Below are 20,527 nucleotides of genomic sequence, written 5' to 3'. Positions count from 1 at the left end.
ACTTTAGGGCTATTCTATTAGCCCTGGGTCACCATCCCTTCATCTGTACTATTTCCTTTTCTCATTTACTCATTATACCATTAGAAAAATCCTCATTTCATTTCACCATTAAATCATTACAAAAAAAATCTCTTATTCTTTCTGCACTTGTCTCCACTTTCTTCTCCAACTATTATTTTAGGACCACAGCTACTGTGATTCTGGACACAAATGCTTTGGATAAATCCAATGAGCAGATTTTAGATAATAGGCTCTGCTTACCTTATTTCCACCGCGGTGTTTTTGTGCCAAGATCTGTTCGCTGGGTCAGTGGGTCGAATCGTCCTCCAAAAAACTCCTTTTTCTTCAAAAAGAAAAAATCCTGTTCGTGACGCCAAATTTGTTGGTCTCTCTTCCGTTAGACCAAGCACGGGTACGGAGTAGATGGAGTTAAACACCTTTTAAGTTGACAGAACGAGGAGACAAATGATCAGAAGTCCATTCACTGTTTCGCCGCTCATGAGGGGGAGAGCCTCTGCAGCAAGTCCCGCGACCTGCTCTTGCCAGATGCTTCGGACAGACTCTCGCCGTTCTACTGAAAACGGCTGATTTTTATTGAAGATTACAGGAATGTTACATACGCAGTTTGCCATGTACATACGTCAATGATCATGACAGGTGAAAATAACAGCCTTGTTAGCGGACAGTTTCCTTGAGATTACCAGGAACATCCTGATATATTCATGACAGGAGAAGATACATTCACTGGTACCGAGAGGCACTGAGTGGAGATGGAATGTGCACACTCCTTTCTCTTGTGCAGGAGAAGATACACAGCTATTAATCTTTGTGTGAAGGCCTTGAGTATCTGAGCGAGTTTCCATAGCATAGATAATAAAATGAGCTTATAAGGTAAATATATATATATATTGCCTTGTTAGGCAGGATCTAACATGTCACAAGAACTTGTAATTCTTAAGATAAGCAGAAACATCCTTGGTAACCTGGTACAAGAAGAGACTGCAATGTCTCACTCCCTTTTGGAGTTCCTGCAGCTGTTTTAAGAGCTTGTGCAGGAGAGAAACACAGAGAGACCTTTATATTATAACATGATCCCATAATGAAAAGAGTAGCATGTAAGAATGAATAATAAATGAGCTTATATGAGAGTTACATATATTTTCAGTATAGTAATGATTATTGTGATAATTGGTTATGTGTGTTCAGTAAACCAGAAGGTCATCTTCCATTTTATCCATCCAGCGCAGAGGGCTTAACCAGGGTAAAAGTTAAAATGCCATCACATGTCTTTTACTCATGACCAAGCTTTCTGATGCTGAGAGTGGGCGTGTTTTTGTTCTGAGGGTTTTTGTTGGGTATTTTTATAATTGTACCTTTTTGAGGCCTAAAAGATGCCCATTTTGTGTTAACACTTCATGAATCTCTGTGTTTGCCAACTGTTGCTGTTCATGAAAGGTTGAGCAAGATGTTGATTGTGGGTTTGCAACTGAAAACTGTACTTCTGTAACCTGAGAAGGCCCCGCCTTCTCCCCCATCCTTTTGTTGAATAAAGCCCCTGGGAAACTGAGGAGACTTGGGAGTGACAGGGGAAAAGCCTCGGAGGAGGTTTTTCCCTGCGTTAACTCTCCTTTATTTTGGGGACTCAGGGTAAAATGTCTTCCATGTTGTCAAGAGTGTTTATTTCAGGTTCCAGGGTTATGGAGATCAAATATTACCCCACATGTAATTACCTAACATTTTGGTGGAGAATGCGGGCATGCAGAGCTGGTGAGCTGAAGGCTTTCCCCAGGAGCAGAGGGGGCCTGGTTAGCTCCATGGAGGGGGTTTCTGCGCCCAGCTCTCGCATGACGATTCAAGGACATTACGAATAATCTACTCTCTCTCTCTCTCTGTGTCGTCCTTTAAGGTAATATGGGATAAATCTAAAATTAACTATCAGTTTTGTTAAAACTAAATTTCCAGCAGCAAAAGTTCAGTTCTTGAACCATACGAGGAGACGAGGGAACGGTCGCCCGAATCTCTACTAAGCATTCAATCATGCCGATAGAATTGCCCTGAATAAATGCAACGATGACCAGCTGACGCAAAACTCCTTCAGAGTTAAGCCAGATGCTCGACACTGTGTACCCTGCAACATCTTTAGACCAGAGAGTCGGTTTTACTCGAGTCTTCGCTACTGGACTGGGTACCCTGGGGCTCACAACATCCTCCCTTGACCTCCGGATCTGCACAAGGGTCGTCTGAATGGGTGAGGTACCACACCGATTGTGTTTGATGCTGTTCTCTCTAAGTAACAACCGAGTTAGCAGCAAAACAAGCATTCACCCAGAACGAGTTCCTCTCTCTGAAACAAACCTTCTGAGAATCCATTCACGCATCCAAGCTCTCATTTCATTTTAGCTTTCCATCCAGTCACAGGTAAATCAAAGCTGGTAAGTTGTCATTTAAATTGTTATCCATGAATCGTCATTTTTAATTGTCGTTTCAAATTGTCAAGTTTAAAATTGTTAGTAATAAATTCTTAACTTTAAAAACTTGACTCTCTTCTTGAAATTAAACACAGAATGGTGTGTATTTCTGGTTATTGAAAAAGCAAAAATTCCTTTAACTTCTGACTAAATAAAGAAACTTTTTCTATTAAATTTAATTATCTTAAATTAAATATTAATCTTTGGATTAAATATAGACCAAGCAGGTTGGTGTATGAACTTCTATCGGATATAATAATAATAATAATAATAATAATAATAATAATAATACATTTTATTTCAAGCGCCTTTCAAAGCTCTCAAGGTCACTGTACAGGACAAAATATAACAAGCAAGCAATACAAACAACAAGAAATAAATGCTAAAAGTTATTCCTAAAGGTAGAGTCGGAGCAGTGCGATGGATAATAGACTAAAAAGAGTAGATGGAAGGAGGACAGTTACAGTGAGTAAGCCAGGCGGAACATGTGAGTTTTGAGTTGAGACTTGAAGGTTGAGAAGGAGTTTATATTGCAGAGGCCAGGCGGTAGAGTGTTCCAGAGTTTTGGAGCTGAGTGGCTGAAAGCTCTGGCTCCCATAGTACTAAGACGAGTGCGAGGAACAGACAGGGAAGGTGAAGATGATGATCGGAGAGAGCGAGTGGGAGTGACAATGTGGAGGAGATTAGAAAGATATGGTGGAGCGAGATTATGGATGGCTTTAAAGGCATGAAGAAGTATCTTGTAGTCAATTCTGTATTTGACAGGGAGCCAGTGAAGTTGTTGCAGGACAGGGGTAATGTGATCAAAAGTGGAGGTCTTGGTGATTATCCGGGCAGCTGAATTTTGGACTAACTGTAACTTGTTGAGTGATTTTAAAGGGAGACCAGAGAGGAGGGTATTACAGTAATCGATGCGACTGGTGACCAGGCTGTGGACCAAAATAGCAGTGGAGTGCTGACTGAGGGAGGGGCGGAGCCGATTGATATTGCAAAGATGAAAATAAGCAGCTTTTATTGTGTTGTTAATATGAGGAATGAAAGATAAGATGACACCCAAGCTCTTAGCTTTGGCGGTGGGGAGAAGTGTGGTGTTGTCGAAGCTGAGTGAGAATGAACTGGTCTTGGATAGACATGACTTGGTGCCAGTGAGGAGGATCTCAGTCTTATTACTGTTGAGCTGTAGAAAGTTAGAAGAAAACCAGGATTTGACTTCGGTGAGGCAACTGAGAAGGGAGGATGAAGGGAGCGGGGGGGGTTGGTTGGGTAGAGAAGTAGAGCTGGGTGTCATCGGCGTAGCAGTGAAAATGAATATTAAATTTCCTGAAGATATTGCCAAGTGGGAGTAAGTAGATTATGAAAAGAAGGGGACCCAAGACTGAGCCCTGAGGAACTCCATAGGTAACTGGCTTGGGGAATATATATGTATCTTGGATATTTAAACATGAAATAAGCTTCATATGCTAATTTTCTTGATCATTCTCAGAATCTAACAACTGATAGCAAACAGTGTTGATTCAAGTATGTAGATTATCTACGCTACATTTACAAGCTGGTAAATCTCAAAGTACCTGACAGGCATGGTCGAATCACACATCATAACTTTTCATTTAAATTGAAGTGGACCAATTGTGTGATGTTCTGTCACCTCGTCTCCTTAGTCCCTTCATGTTTCCCAATGTTTCCCCTTCAAGCCCCCACAATGCGGGTGAAAAATTGAGGCAAACCCACGAATGAAATAAATTGCACCCTCATCCGCTGGGGGCTGGTATTGTGGTTCTTTTTCCTTATCAAAAACAAGAGAGAGAGAGTTTGTCCAAACTCAGCGTGGGGCTTTATTTGTACAATTCAGCAATACATCACCAACACTTCATGGGGACAGCCTTCAGCCTCGATCTAAATGCCTCGGCTGGAAACCTTCTGCAAAGCCCTGTCTCCTACACCACGCAGCATCGGTTATACTCTTCTGGCCCCAACCCTCGTGATTTCGGGAAATGATGGGATGCTGTTTTATTACCCAATATGGTCAAAGTAAGCCAAGACTTACTGGAAGTTGCATAAACTGGACCGAAAAACAAGATGTTGAAACTGCACGTACACAGCAGCTGGACAATCAAGATGTTGAAAGTGCACGTACACAGGATGCTGGGCTGATAAACATCTTGTCAAAATGCACGTACACAGAACACTGTTTTTTGGCTCCTACAGATCCCCCCCATGGGGGTGTCCACCCCCATAAACAAGCTGGCTACATAACAAATAACATAACACATAAATGAATGTTAATATAGACCAGTAAATGGGTGTTAGATGACAAAATGACTAATATACTGCAGTCTTCAGCCAAACTATATAGATATAAATGTAACGACGAAGTAACTGCAAAGTAAGTATCAGCTGCAAGACACAATATGGAATGTGACGTCTTTAACCACCCCAGCAATACATCAAAAATGCATGCGCACACTGTAAGAGGGCGAAAAACCTGTCCGCTGTTCTTAACAGGAAAATTCCCCCTTGACCTCCTGCCCCAACAGGACGATCACGTAACGCACAGAGTGAGCATACAAGTCTAGCCTAAGTATATGGCAGACATTAGGTAACATTGAATTAACAAAAGAACACACATAAGAGAAAATGAAGTGATGATACCTTCCAACAGAGAATAAAAAAAAATCATGAGTACGATCGTGCATTAATTACCCTTAGCAACATTGCAACCAGTAACTGTACGTGAATATGCAATCAAAAATACAAACTCATGTGAAATAAATGATTGACGTGGATACGAATGAACGACTAAATGACGTCGATGTGACTAAACCTATAAAAGTTAAACACAACAGGAGGTGTAATGAATATACTTAATGTAACAACACAACTGCTCAACCGAAATAGAGAACGGAGTCAGAGTCCCAGTTGCAGAACTGAAAAAGAAATGGAGTGAAGAAAACACAAGAGTCAAGTTCAGTTATATTTATGACTGCTGCAGGGGTCTTGTCGCTGGAAGAGGACTTTGAGGCCGATTCCTTAGTCGAGTACATGTGACCACAACAACAACATCTCTGATGAGACGCAAAGATCACTCCACCGTTGTCCCATCAGCCGTCCCGTTCTTCAGGCACATTGGGTGTCGTGCTGAGTCCATTGCGGCCATTTCCATTTGCACGTATTGAGACGACGCAGCAAGGTTCATTTGGGCAGCCAGAGTTCGCTCCCACAGTCTCCTCACAACAGGTAGGATGCAACATGCCAATAGAGGAATCAGAATTAGTACTAATATTGCACTAATTCCTGCTTTTACCAAAATAGCTCCCCACTGACCCAATTTGAGGGCTAAGGAGTCTAAGGACCAGCTTTCCCTGCCTGCATTCTCCCTCAGCTCTATCTTTAAATCTTTCAATTTCCTCATTCCTTCAGTAAATGCACCATCAGGGGCCATATTACTTGGAATGTAGGTGCAACATTCTTGCCCACTGGAGTTCAGAAACTTACAGAGCCCACCTTTCTCGGCCAGCAACCAGTCCAAAGCCTGGTCATGCTGCAAAGTCATCTTGACTGTGGCATGAAGTTGTTCACCCAAGAGGCCAAGGTTATTTACTGTGTAATTTAAGATTCTTTGCTGATTAAAATAAACATAGTTGATCCATTTCACATTCTTATTTATTGTTATCCAAGGAAGAATTGACTCTAAACCAGCTACTACCTCATCTCTTGCTTGAAATTCTATGGGAATTCCTGTTGGCAGTCCTATGGCGTTTAAATGCACTTTATGATCAAACACATCATACCTCTTTGTTCTACGTCTATTGGTAGTCTCCAACTGAAGTAATTCACTCACACCTTCATGTAAGATAGTCACTGGAACTTTCATACGTACTAGCGTACACAACCCAACCCAAAAACTTGGCAAAACATTCATTAAAACATCACCACCACACATCCAGTAGCTGTCGGCCACTGGAATGTCTTGCTCACCTATGAGATCCAGAGTGGGGATCGTCATCGATATGTTATCACAGTCCTGACTAAGAGTTACAGGGTTTTCATACCAAACAGGGGTGTCAATGAGAAGTGGCGTCATATTTGCATGCGGGAACCAGGATAATACCCAAGTGACGTTACAGTTGACAGATGTATTACCTACGTCCACTCCTCCATTGTCAGCGAAACCTCCACTTGTAAAACATTCATAATCAGCACTATAATCAATTTTGTAGTCCGTTGGAGGACCATTTTGGTCTGTTTGGATCGCAAATTCAGCACATTCCTCTAAGATGTTATATTCTGCATATTTTTTAATATATTTGTGCTTATCTCGTGTACCATGGAGCAATCTGCATTGGAATCCACACAATGGCAACTTAAGAATAGGTGGAATCTTTTTATTTATCTCTATTTCCTTTCTAGTCTTACAAGTGCGTCGTTGTGTAATGGCACATTCACTAGAAGTATATTTTTCTGGAACAACCTCAGGTAACATTCCGGGTGCTTGAGCGCACACTATGCAGTCATTAGGAGTCATTTCTCTCGTCGTATACAAAGCCCATTTATACCAACTATTTTGCATGGCGGCATCCCAAAGCCTATCCTCTATCGGCAATGGTCTGCCCGCTCTAGGGGAGATAGGTCCTGTGTTACTCCCGGACCTAGGTCTAATCGGCCCAAATAGTGGCTTAGGCACAGCTTTGCGATTGGTCACTTCTTGTTCATTTTGGCCTTGCTGAGTAAGATTACAAACATGGTTACTACCAGAGGCTTCTGAGGGAAAATCAGATTTCACAGCAACATCTCCTGTGGGAGTTGTAGTACTAACAGGTGGCTTAGTAGTTACACTTCTTAACTTGCTAACTGGCGTTGTTTCAGGTCTTAAAATCAGTGGAGTCACTAGCTGTAAGTGAGAGGAAGAGCTCCAGTCGGACCTCCCCTCTTCAACAGGAGCTGTGGTAGTCAAAACATCAGGGATTACAGTAGTAGTAGTAGTAGCGCTAGTAGTTAAAACATTATTTGGAACTGTGGTCACACTGTCAGGGATTTTATTTATCTTAGTTGTGGTCAAAACATTATTTGGAATCGTGGTTGTAACACCAGTTTTAACAACTGCTACGTCGAATGCAGGCAAGGATGCTGACCTATGTTGCATCCGGCCTGCTGGATTGTACTTAACTTGATCACGGTGTGCTGCCTCGTCGTTGACCAAGTCGTCTGGCGTATGCTCTTGTGATGGGTCGACGATCTGCTCCTCGGCCATCGTCTCCATCTTCACCTCCTCCAGCACCACCATCAGACCCCCTAGTGTCATCCAAAACAGAACTGTTATCAGGCTTAGCACGCCCTTCTTTTCCTCGGCCATCATGCCGGTTTGTTACGTCAGACACAATACTGCCCTGAGTTTTGTCTTTGACTTTCGTGCAGTGTGTCAGATGATGCCACGTCGATCCTCCTTCGACCTGGACTGCCGTTGGCGTTGCTCGAACCACTTTGTAGGGACCCTCTCGCCGCGGTTCGTGCCACTTCCTCCTGAAAACTTTGATGTACACCTGGTCTCCAGGAACTACTGGCCCGTCTGCGCCTGCGCTAGAGACGAGCTCCTTTCTCTTTTCCTGCAAATAGATGGCTTTATGGATGCTGGTTAGTTGCTTGATATAGCTTTTGAATTCAAGCTCTAGCTGCTCCAGTGAAGGCCCCTTGTGGGGTCCTCTGAGTTGAGGAGCTGGCATTGGCCTGCCTGTTAGGACCTCATGAGGTGAAAGATGCGTGCTTCTGTTAGTTTGCATGCGATAGCTCATTAAGGCAAGCGGCAATGCATCAACCCAGTTAAGGTTAGTACAAGCACAGATTTTGCAGATTTTAGACTTCAATGTCAGATTCGCTCGCTCGACCATCCCTTGGCTCTGGGGGTGATAAACTGATCCTAATCGTTGCTTTATCCTTAGTTGTTGCAACACACCTTTAAGGACTTTTTCAACAAAAGCAGGACCATTGTCCGAGCTTATTTCCGACGGGATACCAAAGCGAGGAATCACTTCTCTGACTAGAAACTTTACCACTGTTTCTGAACCTAGATCTTTGGAGGGAACGGCTTCGATCCACCGACTGAATCTGTCAATGATCACCAACATGTACCGCTTCCCATGCACAGACTTAATCATGTCAACATAGTCAATGACCAAATGTTTGAAAGGACCTTCGGGCACTGGAATGTGTCCCGCTGGGACTGTGATGCCCTTTTTTACATTGTTCTCAGCACAAATGTCACACTGATCTATTACTTCCTCAACCATGGCTTTTAGGTAGGGTGACCAGTAACCTTGTTTGTTAAGTCTTTTCAGAACCTCTGTACGACCACAATGATCAGGACCGTGGCTCTCTGAGATTAGCATTGTCAGCAGGGAGACAGGTGCAACGATCAAGCCCTCATGAGACCTCCACAAGCCGCTTGAGTCCATTGTTGCACCTCTTTTTCTCCAACACTGCTGCTCGCTTTTCTCTGCCTTTTCCTGAATCAAAATGATGTCTTCTGGTGTTATTACAGGTTCTAATGATATTACAGGTGTCAAAATGGCTTCTTCACACCTGGAGGCAGATTTTGCCGCCTCATCTGCTGCATTGTTGCCTCTGATGACATCGCAGTTACCCTTGCGGTGTGCAGGGCATTTTACAATGGCCAGTTTCGATGGAAGCATCATTGCTGAGATCAGCTCGTTGATCTGCTTTCCATGAAGGATGGGTGTACCGTCCGTCTTCTTAAAACCTCTTTGTCTCCACACACTTCCAAACAGGTGGCAAACACCATGTGCGTATGCAGAGTCAGCGTAGATAGTTGCTACCTGGCCACTTGCCAACTTGCAAGCTTCGGTCAGGGCTTTGAGTTCCGCTAGCTGTGCAGAACAGGGTTGGTTACACTTTTCAGCTTTTACTGTTTCAAATCTGTCATCTACTTTTTCCACAACAGCAAACGCTGCATGGTTTCCTAAGTAGTCTCTAAAACATGAACCATCAACAAAATAGGTGACATCAGATTGATCGAAAGGAGTAGATTCCAAATCAGGCCTTAGCTTAGTGTATCTAGATACCTCAGCTATGCAGCAATGTGGTTCTCCTTCGAACTCAAAGGGAACACTGTTAGCAGGGTTTGTCGTGGTACATCTCTTTATGACAACGTCCGGATATGTCAGTAGTGGCATATACTGCAGGCATCTTGCTTGGTTTAACACAAACTTCCCTCGGTTGATTAGTTCAGATATTTTGTGATGTGTGTAGATGGTGACAGGATATCCCATTGTTATCACTGAGGCTTTCTCATAAGCATGATGCAAAGCAGCCAATCCTTGATAACAAGGGGGCCATCCCTGTGCCACATTGTCAAGTTTTGCACTGTAGTACGCAATAGGTTGTTTCCGACGTCCACTGCATGTGTCCTGCATTAACACTGCAGAGGCATACATGTCATGTCTGTTTGCGACGTACAGCAAAAATGGTTTTGTGTAGTCAGGTGTTGCTAAACTTGGCGCAGTTTGCATGTCTTGTTTGATGGTTTCAAAAGCTATCTTAGCTTCATTTGTCCATTTTAGAGTCGATTTTAAAGACTCACTTCCAGCATCTTTAATCAGTGCCCTAAGTGGTGCGGTTTTTTCAGCATAGTTTTCAATCCACTCGGAGTTGAAACCAGTCATTCCCAGAAATGTCATCATTTGTCCAACAGTTTGTGGTTGTGGAGCTTTGCTCACACCTTCCACGTGTTCTGGTGAGATGGCGACAGTCCCATGGGAGATTACTCTCCCTAGGTACTCTACCTGTGGTTGGCAGTACTGAAGCTTTGTCAGGGAGGCTTTGTGTCCTCCCCGAGCTAACTTCTGTAGGACTTTAATGGAGTCACGATGGCAATCGTCGATTGTTCGTGCGCAAATCAGTAGGTCATCAACATACTGAATCACAGTGCTGTTCACCTCGATGCCTTCGAGGCTCTGTTTCAAAATTTGATTGAAGATGTGTGGACTGTGTTTTAGCCCTTGTGGTAGCCTTCTGTACGTGAGCTGTCTCCCACGAAACGTGAAAGCAAAAAGATATTGTGATTCTTTGGCCAATTTGATGCTAAAAAATGCTGAACACAGATCAATTACCGTGAAGTATTTAGCTTCCCCATCGATGTTCCTCAGTAATGTGCTTGGATTTGGCACGTCTGCGTCAAAGTCAGTGATCACTTCATTTACAGCTCTTAAATCATGTACCAGTCTGTACTTGAGCTTGTCTGCTTTTAGCACTGGCAAAATTGGAGTGTTACATGTGCTATAGGTTTCTTTTAGTACTCCTGCTTGAATTAGACCTTCAATAGTTGCATTTATACCCTCTTCTGCTTCTGGCTTTAGTGGGTATTGGGGTCGATAAGGCAGTCTTGCATTTGGCTTCAATTCCACTTGAACTGGAGTTGCCGATGTTACCAGTCCAACATCCGTGTCATGTTTGGACCATAGCTGGTCTGGAATCTGTTTTAGCATGTCAGCTTTCAACTCGTTTTGAACTGTTTCTGATTCTGCTACACCCTGCATGTGTTTTTTGTTTGCGACTGTTACAACCTGTGGTTTTGACATCATGGTGGTGTCGCAGAGAATTTTAATCATTTCTGCATTTTTTGTAGTGTAGATTAGCGGGTTATCTGTTTTCTGCCACTCTGTTTTAGTTGCTGTTAGCATCATTAGTCCAAGATCTTTTGACTCAAAGCCTTTGTTTACCATTAAGGTAATGTGTGGTGCTGATTCTGGCACAGTGTGCCATTTTTCAATAAATGGGTTTTCTTCCACATTCACAGCTGCACCTTGCTGTCCTATCACGATGTATTGTGACACTAGCCTAACGTGCAAGTCTTTTGTTTCTTTGTCCCATTTTTCTTCAAAGATTCTACTGCATGATGGATCATAAGTCATTGTGCAGTGATAGTCACTGAATGGTACAGTAGCTTCTGGAATTTGAGCTTCAATAAATTTCTCCCATTGTTGAAACATCTCGGAGACTGGCTTGTTAATGTCACCAAGCCAGTAGACCTTAGCATGTTTTGTCTGAGCAGTCATTTGAAAGTTTATTCCAGAGCTATCTACATAAATTCCTTCTGGTGTGCACCAGATTTTTGTTTTTAGTTTACACAATGCATCTCTTCCTAGTAGATTAACTGGAGTTTGGTCTGAAATCAGAATTGGGATTACGATTTCACTGTCATCAACTGCTAGTTTTACTGGAGCTGTTAAGGGGTTTATTTGTTTTTTTCCCGAGAACCCTGTTGTCTTTACGCTTTTCTCAGACATGGGGAGATGAGTTGCATAATTTGATTTTATGCACGAGTAGGTTGCCCCAGTATCAACTAACATTGGGACCGATTTGCCTTCTATTTTAACATTGATCACTGGTTCTTTATCGGCGTTAGCTGTTAAAATTGGTAGTTGCTCCTCCCCCCCAGGGCCCTCCGGGCATCCCTAGAATCCTTGTTGTGCTGCCCATGGATTAACTGGACCTCCTCTTCCCCGGTTTGGTCGTGTTCCACGACCACGCCCAGACCATTCAGGGTTTGGAACTGGATTCGGACAGTCTCGATACAGGTGACCCATCTGGCCACACCCCCAACATGAACCTGGAAGTGGGGGTCGATTCTGCTGCACCCAGCCTTGTCGAGTTGGGTAGCGATTGGGAAAACGATTTGGAAATCGTCTCTGTGGTCCGGGCTGCTGTCTACCATACTGGTTTGGGTAGACATTGATAACCGGTTGAGATGGAGTTTGAGGCGGGGCCACAGCTGTCTGCAATGCTTGGACTTGGCTGTCACTTTTCACCACTGCTGCCTGAGTTTTTGCCTTGCTCTGGAGATCATTTATGTGCAGCTGCGTGAGTTTTCTTTGAGCACACTTTTCTTGCTCAATCATTTTGTTATTGTCTTTCCGATAGCGGTCCACTGCGTGGACTACATGGTCTCTGAACTGTGCATGTGGCATTGAGTCCAGTCCCACCACATCCTCCAGTTTGTCTCGCACAGGAGTCGGGAGAGTGGATATCAGGGATGTTCGGAACAGAGAAGTCATTATTGGCGTCCCCTTAGGACCCTCCTCCGTCTCCAGCTTCCACCGTCTGAGCTGCCTGTCAACAAATGACGCAGGACTCTCAGTCTCTGAAAGTGGCTCACCTTTCAAGGCTTTGGGGTCAATCCTGTTGGGATATGCTGCTCTTAGTATGTTCCAGAGTGCATTTCTGTGTGTGTTAAACTCCGTGCCGTCAGCCATTGGGTCTAGCATCCATTGGACTCCATTGGATGCGAGCAATGTTCCCATAGCTGATGTCCCAACAACTCGAGCCAAAATAGCTTTGAGATCTCCAAGGGCAAGCATTAGCCCAGTTGTCTCCTGTTCGAAGGCCCGAATCCACTTTCCAGCGCCATCTTGTATCTCGGGCAGCCGCGAAACCAAACCAGTGAGGTCGAGGCTCTGCCAGGGAATATAATTAGCTCTTGTGCCCTTAATTAAAATTGGATACTGACCATCATTAGTGTATCGAATAGGTGGTTTTAAGTCATGTCTGGGTCTCAGATCACGGCTTTCACTGCTAGGACCTGGTTTTTCCTTCTCTTGAGTCAGACCTGTATTTGGATCACCACGCTCTGGTGAGTGAATGCCTGGTTTGTAAAAAGGCTTGAAATTTTTCTCCTTGCTTGTGCTAGTGGTGTTCTCACTAACCTCATCTGAATGTGTGCCTGTGATGTGATTTAAGGATTTCCGCAGGCCTTCAGATATGTCCTGTATAATTTGGTCAACATCGTTTAGCTCATCATGTACATCCTCATCCTTGTTCTCAAGGTCTATCCAGTATGAGTTAGCCTTCGGCTGCCTTTTCAAAAAATCCTTATGTTCTGCAAAACAATCAATCTCCCTTCGTCCTTCTTCACTTACCGCTCGACGTTCTGTACTGCAATATTTTGGATGCGTTCCACGAGGTGGAGTTGTTTGTTCAAATTCTCTTTCCTCACTTCCTTTTGCATGCTTTTCTTTGCCAGGTGCTTCATCTGATTGCTGTGATGTTGTTAATTTTAAAATTGCATTGTCGACATCTAAACCCTTAGGACCTTTGTCGAATGTGTCGCGCAAATCAAAATCTCCCGTAATTGTAACGGTTCCCAAGAGGGGATACAGGCCCTCTTCTGCTGGGGCCTTCACTTCCTTCTGGGGTTTGTCCAATTTGTCTTTCATTTTGAGAATGGCATGTTTAAAGTTCTGTCTGTAAATCTTTCCTTCATTCCTGAATAAGTCCAGGATCTGAATTTCTTTTTCTCTTTTCTGCTGTCTTTTCTTGGATCCATCTGCTTTATGATCCTGAATTCTCAATTCCAAATTATCACACGCCACTACGTCAAAAGTGCCTTCAGATGGCCACGGATTGCATAGTTTTCTCGTCCGTTTTGACCACTTCTCTGACATGTGCTTTATCTCTTTTGCTAAAGCCGGATTCTTCGCTCCCAAAATTCCTGCTGGCGTGACCGACATTTTGCAGTTTCAATAACACTTACTATTCCTCTGATCAGTAAACTAGTTTGTTTATTTATGATCTCCTGAAAATTGAACAAAAATTGAAAGTTGAAACAGATACTGGTGACATAAGATGCTGTAGTCTTGCGTAATCTATTGTTTTGTTTACACAAATGTTCAACAATTTATCTTCTTATTATAAATGCCTTGAACTCAAATCTCTTCTGATTAAACACTAAAGTAAAGTTAGTTCAAAAGCTTTATTTATTGTTGAAAGAAAACTTAATGCCTGATGTATTTATTTCTCCAGCAGTTAAGCTGCAAGATGAGTCTGACTCAAATCTTCTGTCCTGCAGAGTCAGGCTTGTGTGACAGGCTAAAAATAGCCGTATCCTTGGTCCGAGCTGTGTTTGAGCAATGTTCAGCCCACAGGGTAGGGTTTCTCTACGCCTACGGCTCACCAACCAATCCACACACAGAGGTGGAGTCAGAGGCGGGATCGCCTCTGTACTTCTGTGTCTGTGTGTGTGAGGAGATTAACGCACACACAGCTGGTGGGTGGAGCTTACACTTCTATTCTGATTCTCTGCCCAGTCTAAGCTGAGAGTCTGACCGCTAAGGATGTCTGTACAGAGAAACGAACAAGCCCTGGTGACATCAACCGCACCCAGCCTTCAGAATTTAGCAACTCTCATACAGCTTTATAACATTACAACACAGGAAAAAGTCAACCACAATAGAGATCGAACCAGCAGAAGAAAAATCAGTTTCTCTCAAATTTATCCAAGCAATAGTTTAAACAAGATCAGAGTATTTGAACTTTCACGAGTAAAACAACCACACACAGCAAAGCTTTCACACTTGCATAGAGATAAAAAACACACTTCAAAGCGATTTGACACTGGAACAACGTTTCATGCCAAACAGCAACACACATACACATTATTATTTTACTCATAATCTATATTTCTCATATTTCACATTACCCAGCTGGTAAAAATAGTTATCATGCTTGTGCACTTCAGCATATATTTTTTATTTATATATATGTCACTCTAAAAACGTATTATTATTTTAACTTCTGGTTTTCTGTTCAAAGGCTAATCAGGACAAGATCACAGACTTTGAAATTTGTATAACATTAAACATCAAAATTTAGCACTGCAGTGAATATTGCTAATCCATTTACACTGTTTTAAGGCTTCTCCTAGTTCTTCTCCTTTTTTTCCTTTTTCCTCATTCTGACCTCTGGCGCCTCACACACAGCTGTTCTCACTCACACACACGCTTGTCTTCACACACACACACACACACACACACACACACACACACACACACACACACACACACACACACAAAACTCAATAGACAGTCTCCCCGAGCGCCCGGGTCTGTCGTTTCCCTTGCAGCCTCTCCGCTGCTCCTATGAGTTCAACACATGCCTTTTGCCAACAACGCATGAAATTTACCAATCCTCGAGGATTCAACCGAATTACTGGCAAGCTTATCTGTCACAACTTCAGCGCTTTTTCTCAGATCCCAATCTTAGCCCGGCCTCACCGGGGCATACTGGATCTCAATTGTCGACCTTTTTACTTGTCCTCCCTGGACTTTTTATCAGCTGTCAAATTCTATTCCAATTCTCGCTGTCCCAGCTTTTAATTTGTCACTTTAAACTTTGTCCGTCATCAAAATGACTCAGCTGACTTCACACATGTGTGAATATTTATCACCGCTGTTCTGGACAAGCGCCTTCTCTTATTGTTATTCTAAATTATGAGTAGGGCATGTTTTTTCTCCCAGACCAGCTCACAATCCACGGAAATAACTCCAAAATTGAACAAAAATTGTTCTTACCTATAAGGGGCCCCGGAGTCAAGTTTCCGCAGATCGTGAACCGAATCCGGAGAGCACACCTCTACTTCCCGCTTCGTGGTAGCCAAATGTGGTTCTTTTTCCTTATCAAAAACAAGAGAGAGAGAGTTTGTCCAAACTCAGCGTGGGGCTTTATTTGTACAATTCAGCAATACATCACCAACACTTCATGGGGACAGCCTTCAGCCTCGATCTAAATGCCTCAGCTGGAAACCTTCTGCAAAGCCCTGTCTCCTACACCACGCAGCATCGGTTATACTCTTCTGGCCCCCACCCTCGTGATTTCGGGAAATGATGGGATGCTGTTTTATTACCCAATATGGTCAAAGTAAGCCAAGACTTACTGGAAGTTGCATAAACTGGACCGAAAAACAAGATGTTGAAACTGCACGTACACAGCAGCTGGACAATCAAGATGTTGAAAGTGCACGTACACAGGATGCTGGGCTGATAAACATCTTGTCAAAATGCACGTACACAGAACACTGTTTTTTGGCTCCTACAGTATCAGAAGCGAGCAAATCCTCATTGACTCCCATGTTAAAAATACCAATTTCACATCAGAAATAAACATGTTTACAGCCTGGTACCAAAACATGTTTTTTGTTTAAATGATCTAGTTTACACTCATGACAACTCTGAGGGGGGTGAATTTTTTTCTCACTCTTCTGTTTAAGTGTATTAAAAGCCTAAAATTCTGTATAATTAATGAGCATCAGACCCACGTGACCACAGAGCTAGCTCCGTGGAAAGGCCTCAGTTGAGCCTCGGTCTGGCTTGGAAATTTTTCCGGGATTTTGAGTCTCCGTGTTTGTGTATTCTGTTTTGGATAGTATTTGTGCAATTGTTGGACAAAATGACTTGCTGTGGCATTAATTGCTCTAATAGAGAGTCCAAGGAGTCTCCACTTCATTTTTTTCAGTTAGAACAGTTATATTTATGTATTTTAGGTCACTGCCGAGCTGAGCTTAGATTTTAACATGTTGGGGTTATTAGGAGCGAACAATTAGTAAGCTTCAACTTACTTTTGGATTCTTCAATAAATTCTGTAAATATGTAAATATTTACTGATTTATTAATTAATTAAGATATTCTTAGATATACGGGACACCATTCCCCTTTAACTGGGGAAAAATTGAATCCAAAACTCTTATCAGTCTTTCTTGAAGTTCGTAGAATCCTTGGAGCAGAGACTTCTCTTCGACACAACAAAGCTACTGGAGACGAAAATCTGAATTTTATAACGTTTAATTAACAATTTGTCAAATGAATAAACAGTGGCATAAATGAATAATAACCATGTGATATCATAAAAGGATGTATATTCAAAATAATGTTCAAGGTGTTTGTGTGGTGTGTGTGAGTGAGTGTGTGTGTGTGAGATGAATGGGTCTTTGTTTCCCCAGAGTAGGTGGGGGGAGTGAGCTGTGAGTGTGTGTGGGGCTCTTCCCCTCCCCTCGCATTCAACAGGAGACCTGGATGTGTAAAGTTTTCTACTTTCCCGAACACCTAGTGGCTTAGAATCACAGTAAAACTTAACTCAAACACTTCAAAAGTTAACAAACAACAAAAGGTCACTTGTAAATTATTTAATCTAAAAGGAGTCGGCAGCCTGGCCAGAGCTGACGACTAAAGATATTAGCGATGATCAATAAGCAGTTTATTCTTTCAAAATGACCCGGCGGACGTGTTTTGGGAACGAAAGAGGAAAACACGAAGCTACTTTTTAAGCAATAGCGCGGTTTTATTGCTTATTCTGGACTATAGAGGAAACGGGAGAAGAAAAGGAGAGAAAAAAAATGAGTTTTCTGATCACCAGATGAGCAGCAAGGCGTCCCCGCTGTTATGATTTGACGGTTCTCCATTTTTCTCCGCAGTTTTCAGCGTCATCCGTCGGTTTGATGCTTTCTCCGTTGTTTGGCTCCACGTGTGTTTCTCCACGGCTGGACACAAAGAGAACGAAGTTTCTTTTGTGCTGAGTTTGACAACTTACAGCGTCTCTGAGAGCTGAATGGAGCTCCGCTCGTTCCCAGTCAGGTCCCGATGGAGTTGAGTGTAGTTTCCAGCGGTTGCGTGGGCTCAACTTGGCACTTAGAGCTTCCGCGTGCTCAAGTTGTCGGAGCGTTCGACAAGCGTGTCCTTACCGCCAGGTATCCTGGGCAAAAGAACGAGGTTTCTTTGTCTCTGCTGAAGATTTATGGTCTTAGTTCGCGGGAAAGCTCCACGGCCTCCCGCACATGCGCAGAACGTGTTTCTGGTACTAGGCGGTAACATCACCCAATGCTTCCGTGTGCAAAGCATCATGGGAAATGAAGTTTCTTGGCGCTGATGTGATTATTTGTTTTCCAGAGCAATTTAAGCACAGTCATTTTGGAGAAAATCACTGCATAGTAATTTCCTCATGAGGTCAGACCCTCAACATTCCCCCTTTTGGTTTCGGGGATCGCGCCCAAAGCTCGATCGTCGGAAGCACAGATGGGTTTGTTCCTCATGAACGTAGGTCGACTTGATTGTCGGAAGCACAGGTGGGTTTGTCCCTTAGGACGTTGGTCTCCTTGGACGCCTTTGTCTTTGGTCTTTGTCTTGGATCCTGGTGCCTTTGGTCTTTGATCCTGGTCAGGCACAAAGAGGATATGAAACGGGATAGTCCCCAACGCGCATAACGAGAAGAAACCACTCACGCAGGTGGTACGCAATGAAGATGTCGTCCATGCGAGAGGTAGTAGTGTAGAAGGAGGAAGGTCGGTGGGCGGTTAACTCCACGAGGGGACACAAAGGCATCTCACCACCGGCCATACAGTTCAGTTTATGGAGCACGCGGTGATGTACGAGGTCCATAGTTCGCAAACGTGCATTGACCTATGTGGTCCCAAGATTCCCCCCTTTTTGGTCCAAAGGGCGGATCAGGACAGTCTTTGGGCTAAAACAAGGACCATAAAACTAAGAGGTACTACAATGTGCTGGTGCGTCAGACAGAGTCATTGACAGACTGAGCTGGGCCGGCACATAACCACTAGTTAATATGTGACCAAGTACGAAACAAAAATACAGAAAACCCAAAAAAAAAAAAAAATAAACATATAACATCCAAGAAAATTCATAGCAACCTTGAGGTCTCATAAAATACATTCTTAGGTCATACAGTCAGTGTGTAGCTTATAAAGAATGTGACATACTGCAACACTCAGATAAATATGTGAGGTAGTCTAAAATGAGAACTACTCTTAGGGTTACAGAATAACAAAGAAAATGTTGCTCACCCCCTTTAGACAGGTGTGTTACATTCGCGCTTGGAGTCTCCCCAAACGCAGTTACGAGGCACACCTTAGGTGAGCAAGTGCATCTTATCTTGGAGTTTCTTAACACGCCTGTAGGCGGAATAAGCAATCACGGCCGTGATGAGCCATCCCATCCCCAGGGCGACCAATGTGCAGATTAAGGTGGTATAATCTGTGTCAATGTAGCGTCTTGGGCGTCAAAGTAAGTTCACGCGGGGTTTGTGTGAACTTAACAAATTTGGTTCCTTCAATCAGTAATTGTTGGTCAATTTCTAAATCGAAGGCAAAGTTATAACCCTGGAAAGCGTCCATGATCTCAATCTCTGAGTCATGCTGTTCGAGGTTGAGATGATGGAGTGCCAGGTTTCTAGTTCAAAGTGGAAATGCCTACCGTCCTTTCAAATATCAATGTTCAGCATCGACTTAAACCTATAGATGTGAGGTGTCACAATTATGGGAACATGTAACAGGAAACCGAATTCTAATCTTCTGCATCAACGTGAATGGGAATTGCACTACCTAAGCTGTACGCTAGGTGGATTTATGAAAGGTGCACAGTAGAGGGGTAAGTACGGGGAAATACGACTTGCAACCAAGCTGTCTAGCGTGGAACTTACTTCCCTGAGCAGGTCCTGCATCAAATCTCTCACCACTCGTGTGTACACAATATCCTGATGTATGGTTTCAGACAAAGTCTTGATTGCACGTAGATATTCATTAATCAGAGCAGAATGTAGGTTGACAGTTACAAGAGTACCCTGTAAGGTTTTAGTGAGTACATCCTGTTAGAGGTCTAGGAGGAGTTTCTCTTGGTTAGTGAAAGTGACGGCGGGGGGGCCTGGTTCTTTGTCGGTTAGTACATGTTAATGGGTTAAACGTGCACTTTCCCCCCTTTCCATTTCCATGCATAGAACTATGTAGAGACTACGTCTACCTCCTGCGGGGAGTCTGGTCTCTGTACCCGCGGGGACGGTTTGACGTAGGGTTTGATTTGGTTTGCATGCACCCATTTGTAGACAGGCTCCTGTCTCGCTTTGGTGATGCGTAACCTGTATGCAACTGGAGAGAGTTTTGCCACGATCTCAAATGGTCCTGATCAGCAGGGCAGGAACTTCTTAGGTTTGCGTGCCGGTTGGGCGAACCGAAAGTAGAATACTTTGTCACCCACCTCGTATTCGCGGCTGGTTGTCTTTTGGTCGTAGTAGGCTTTAGCGCCTTCTACGTTGGTCTCCAGTTTCTTCTGAGTGTGCGCGAACGTAGCTCTGAGGTGTGTTTTCAAGTCTGCCACATACTGATGAGCGGTATAGGCAGTGGCAACACTGACATCCTCTGGGTGATACAGGAGGTGCAGTGGTAGAGTCATCAGTCTGCCGGTCATCATCTCAAAGGGCGTAACCCCCGTGGATCG

Source organism: Nothobranchius furzeri, chromosome 5 (genome assembly GCF_043380555.1).
Source record: "Nothobranchius furzeri strain GRZ-AD chromosome 5, NfurGRZ-RIMD1, whole genome shotgun sequence".
NCBI lineage: Eukaryota > Metazoa > Chordata > Actinopteri > Cyprinodontiformes > Nothobranchiidae > Nothobranchius > Nothobranchius furzeri.
Note: the sequence above shows the minus strand (reverse complement) of the source record.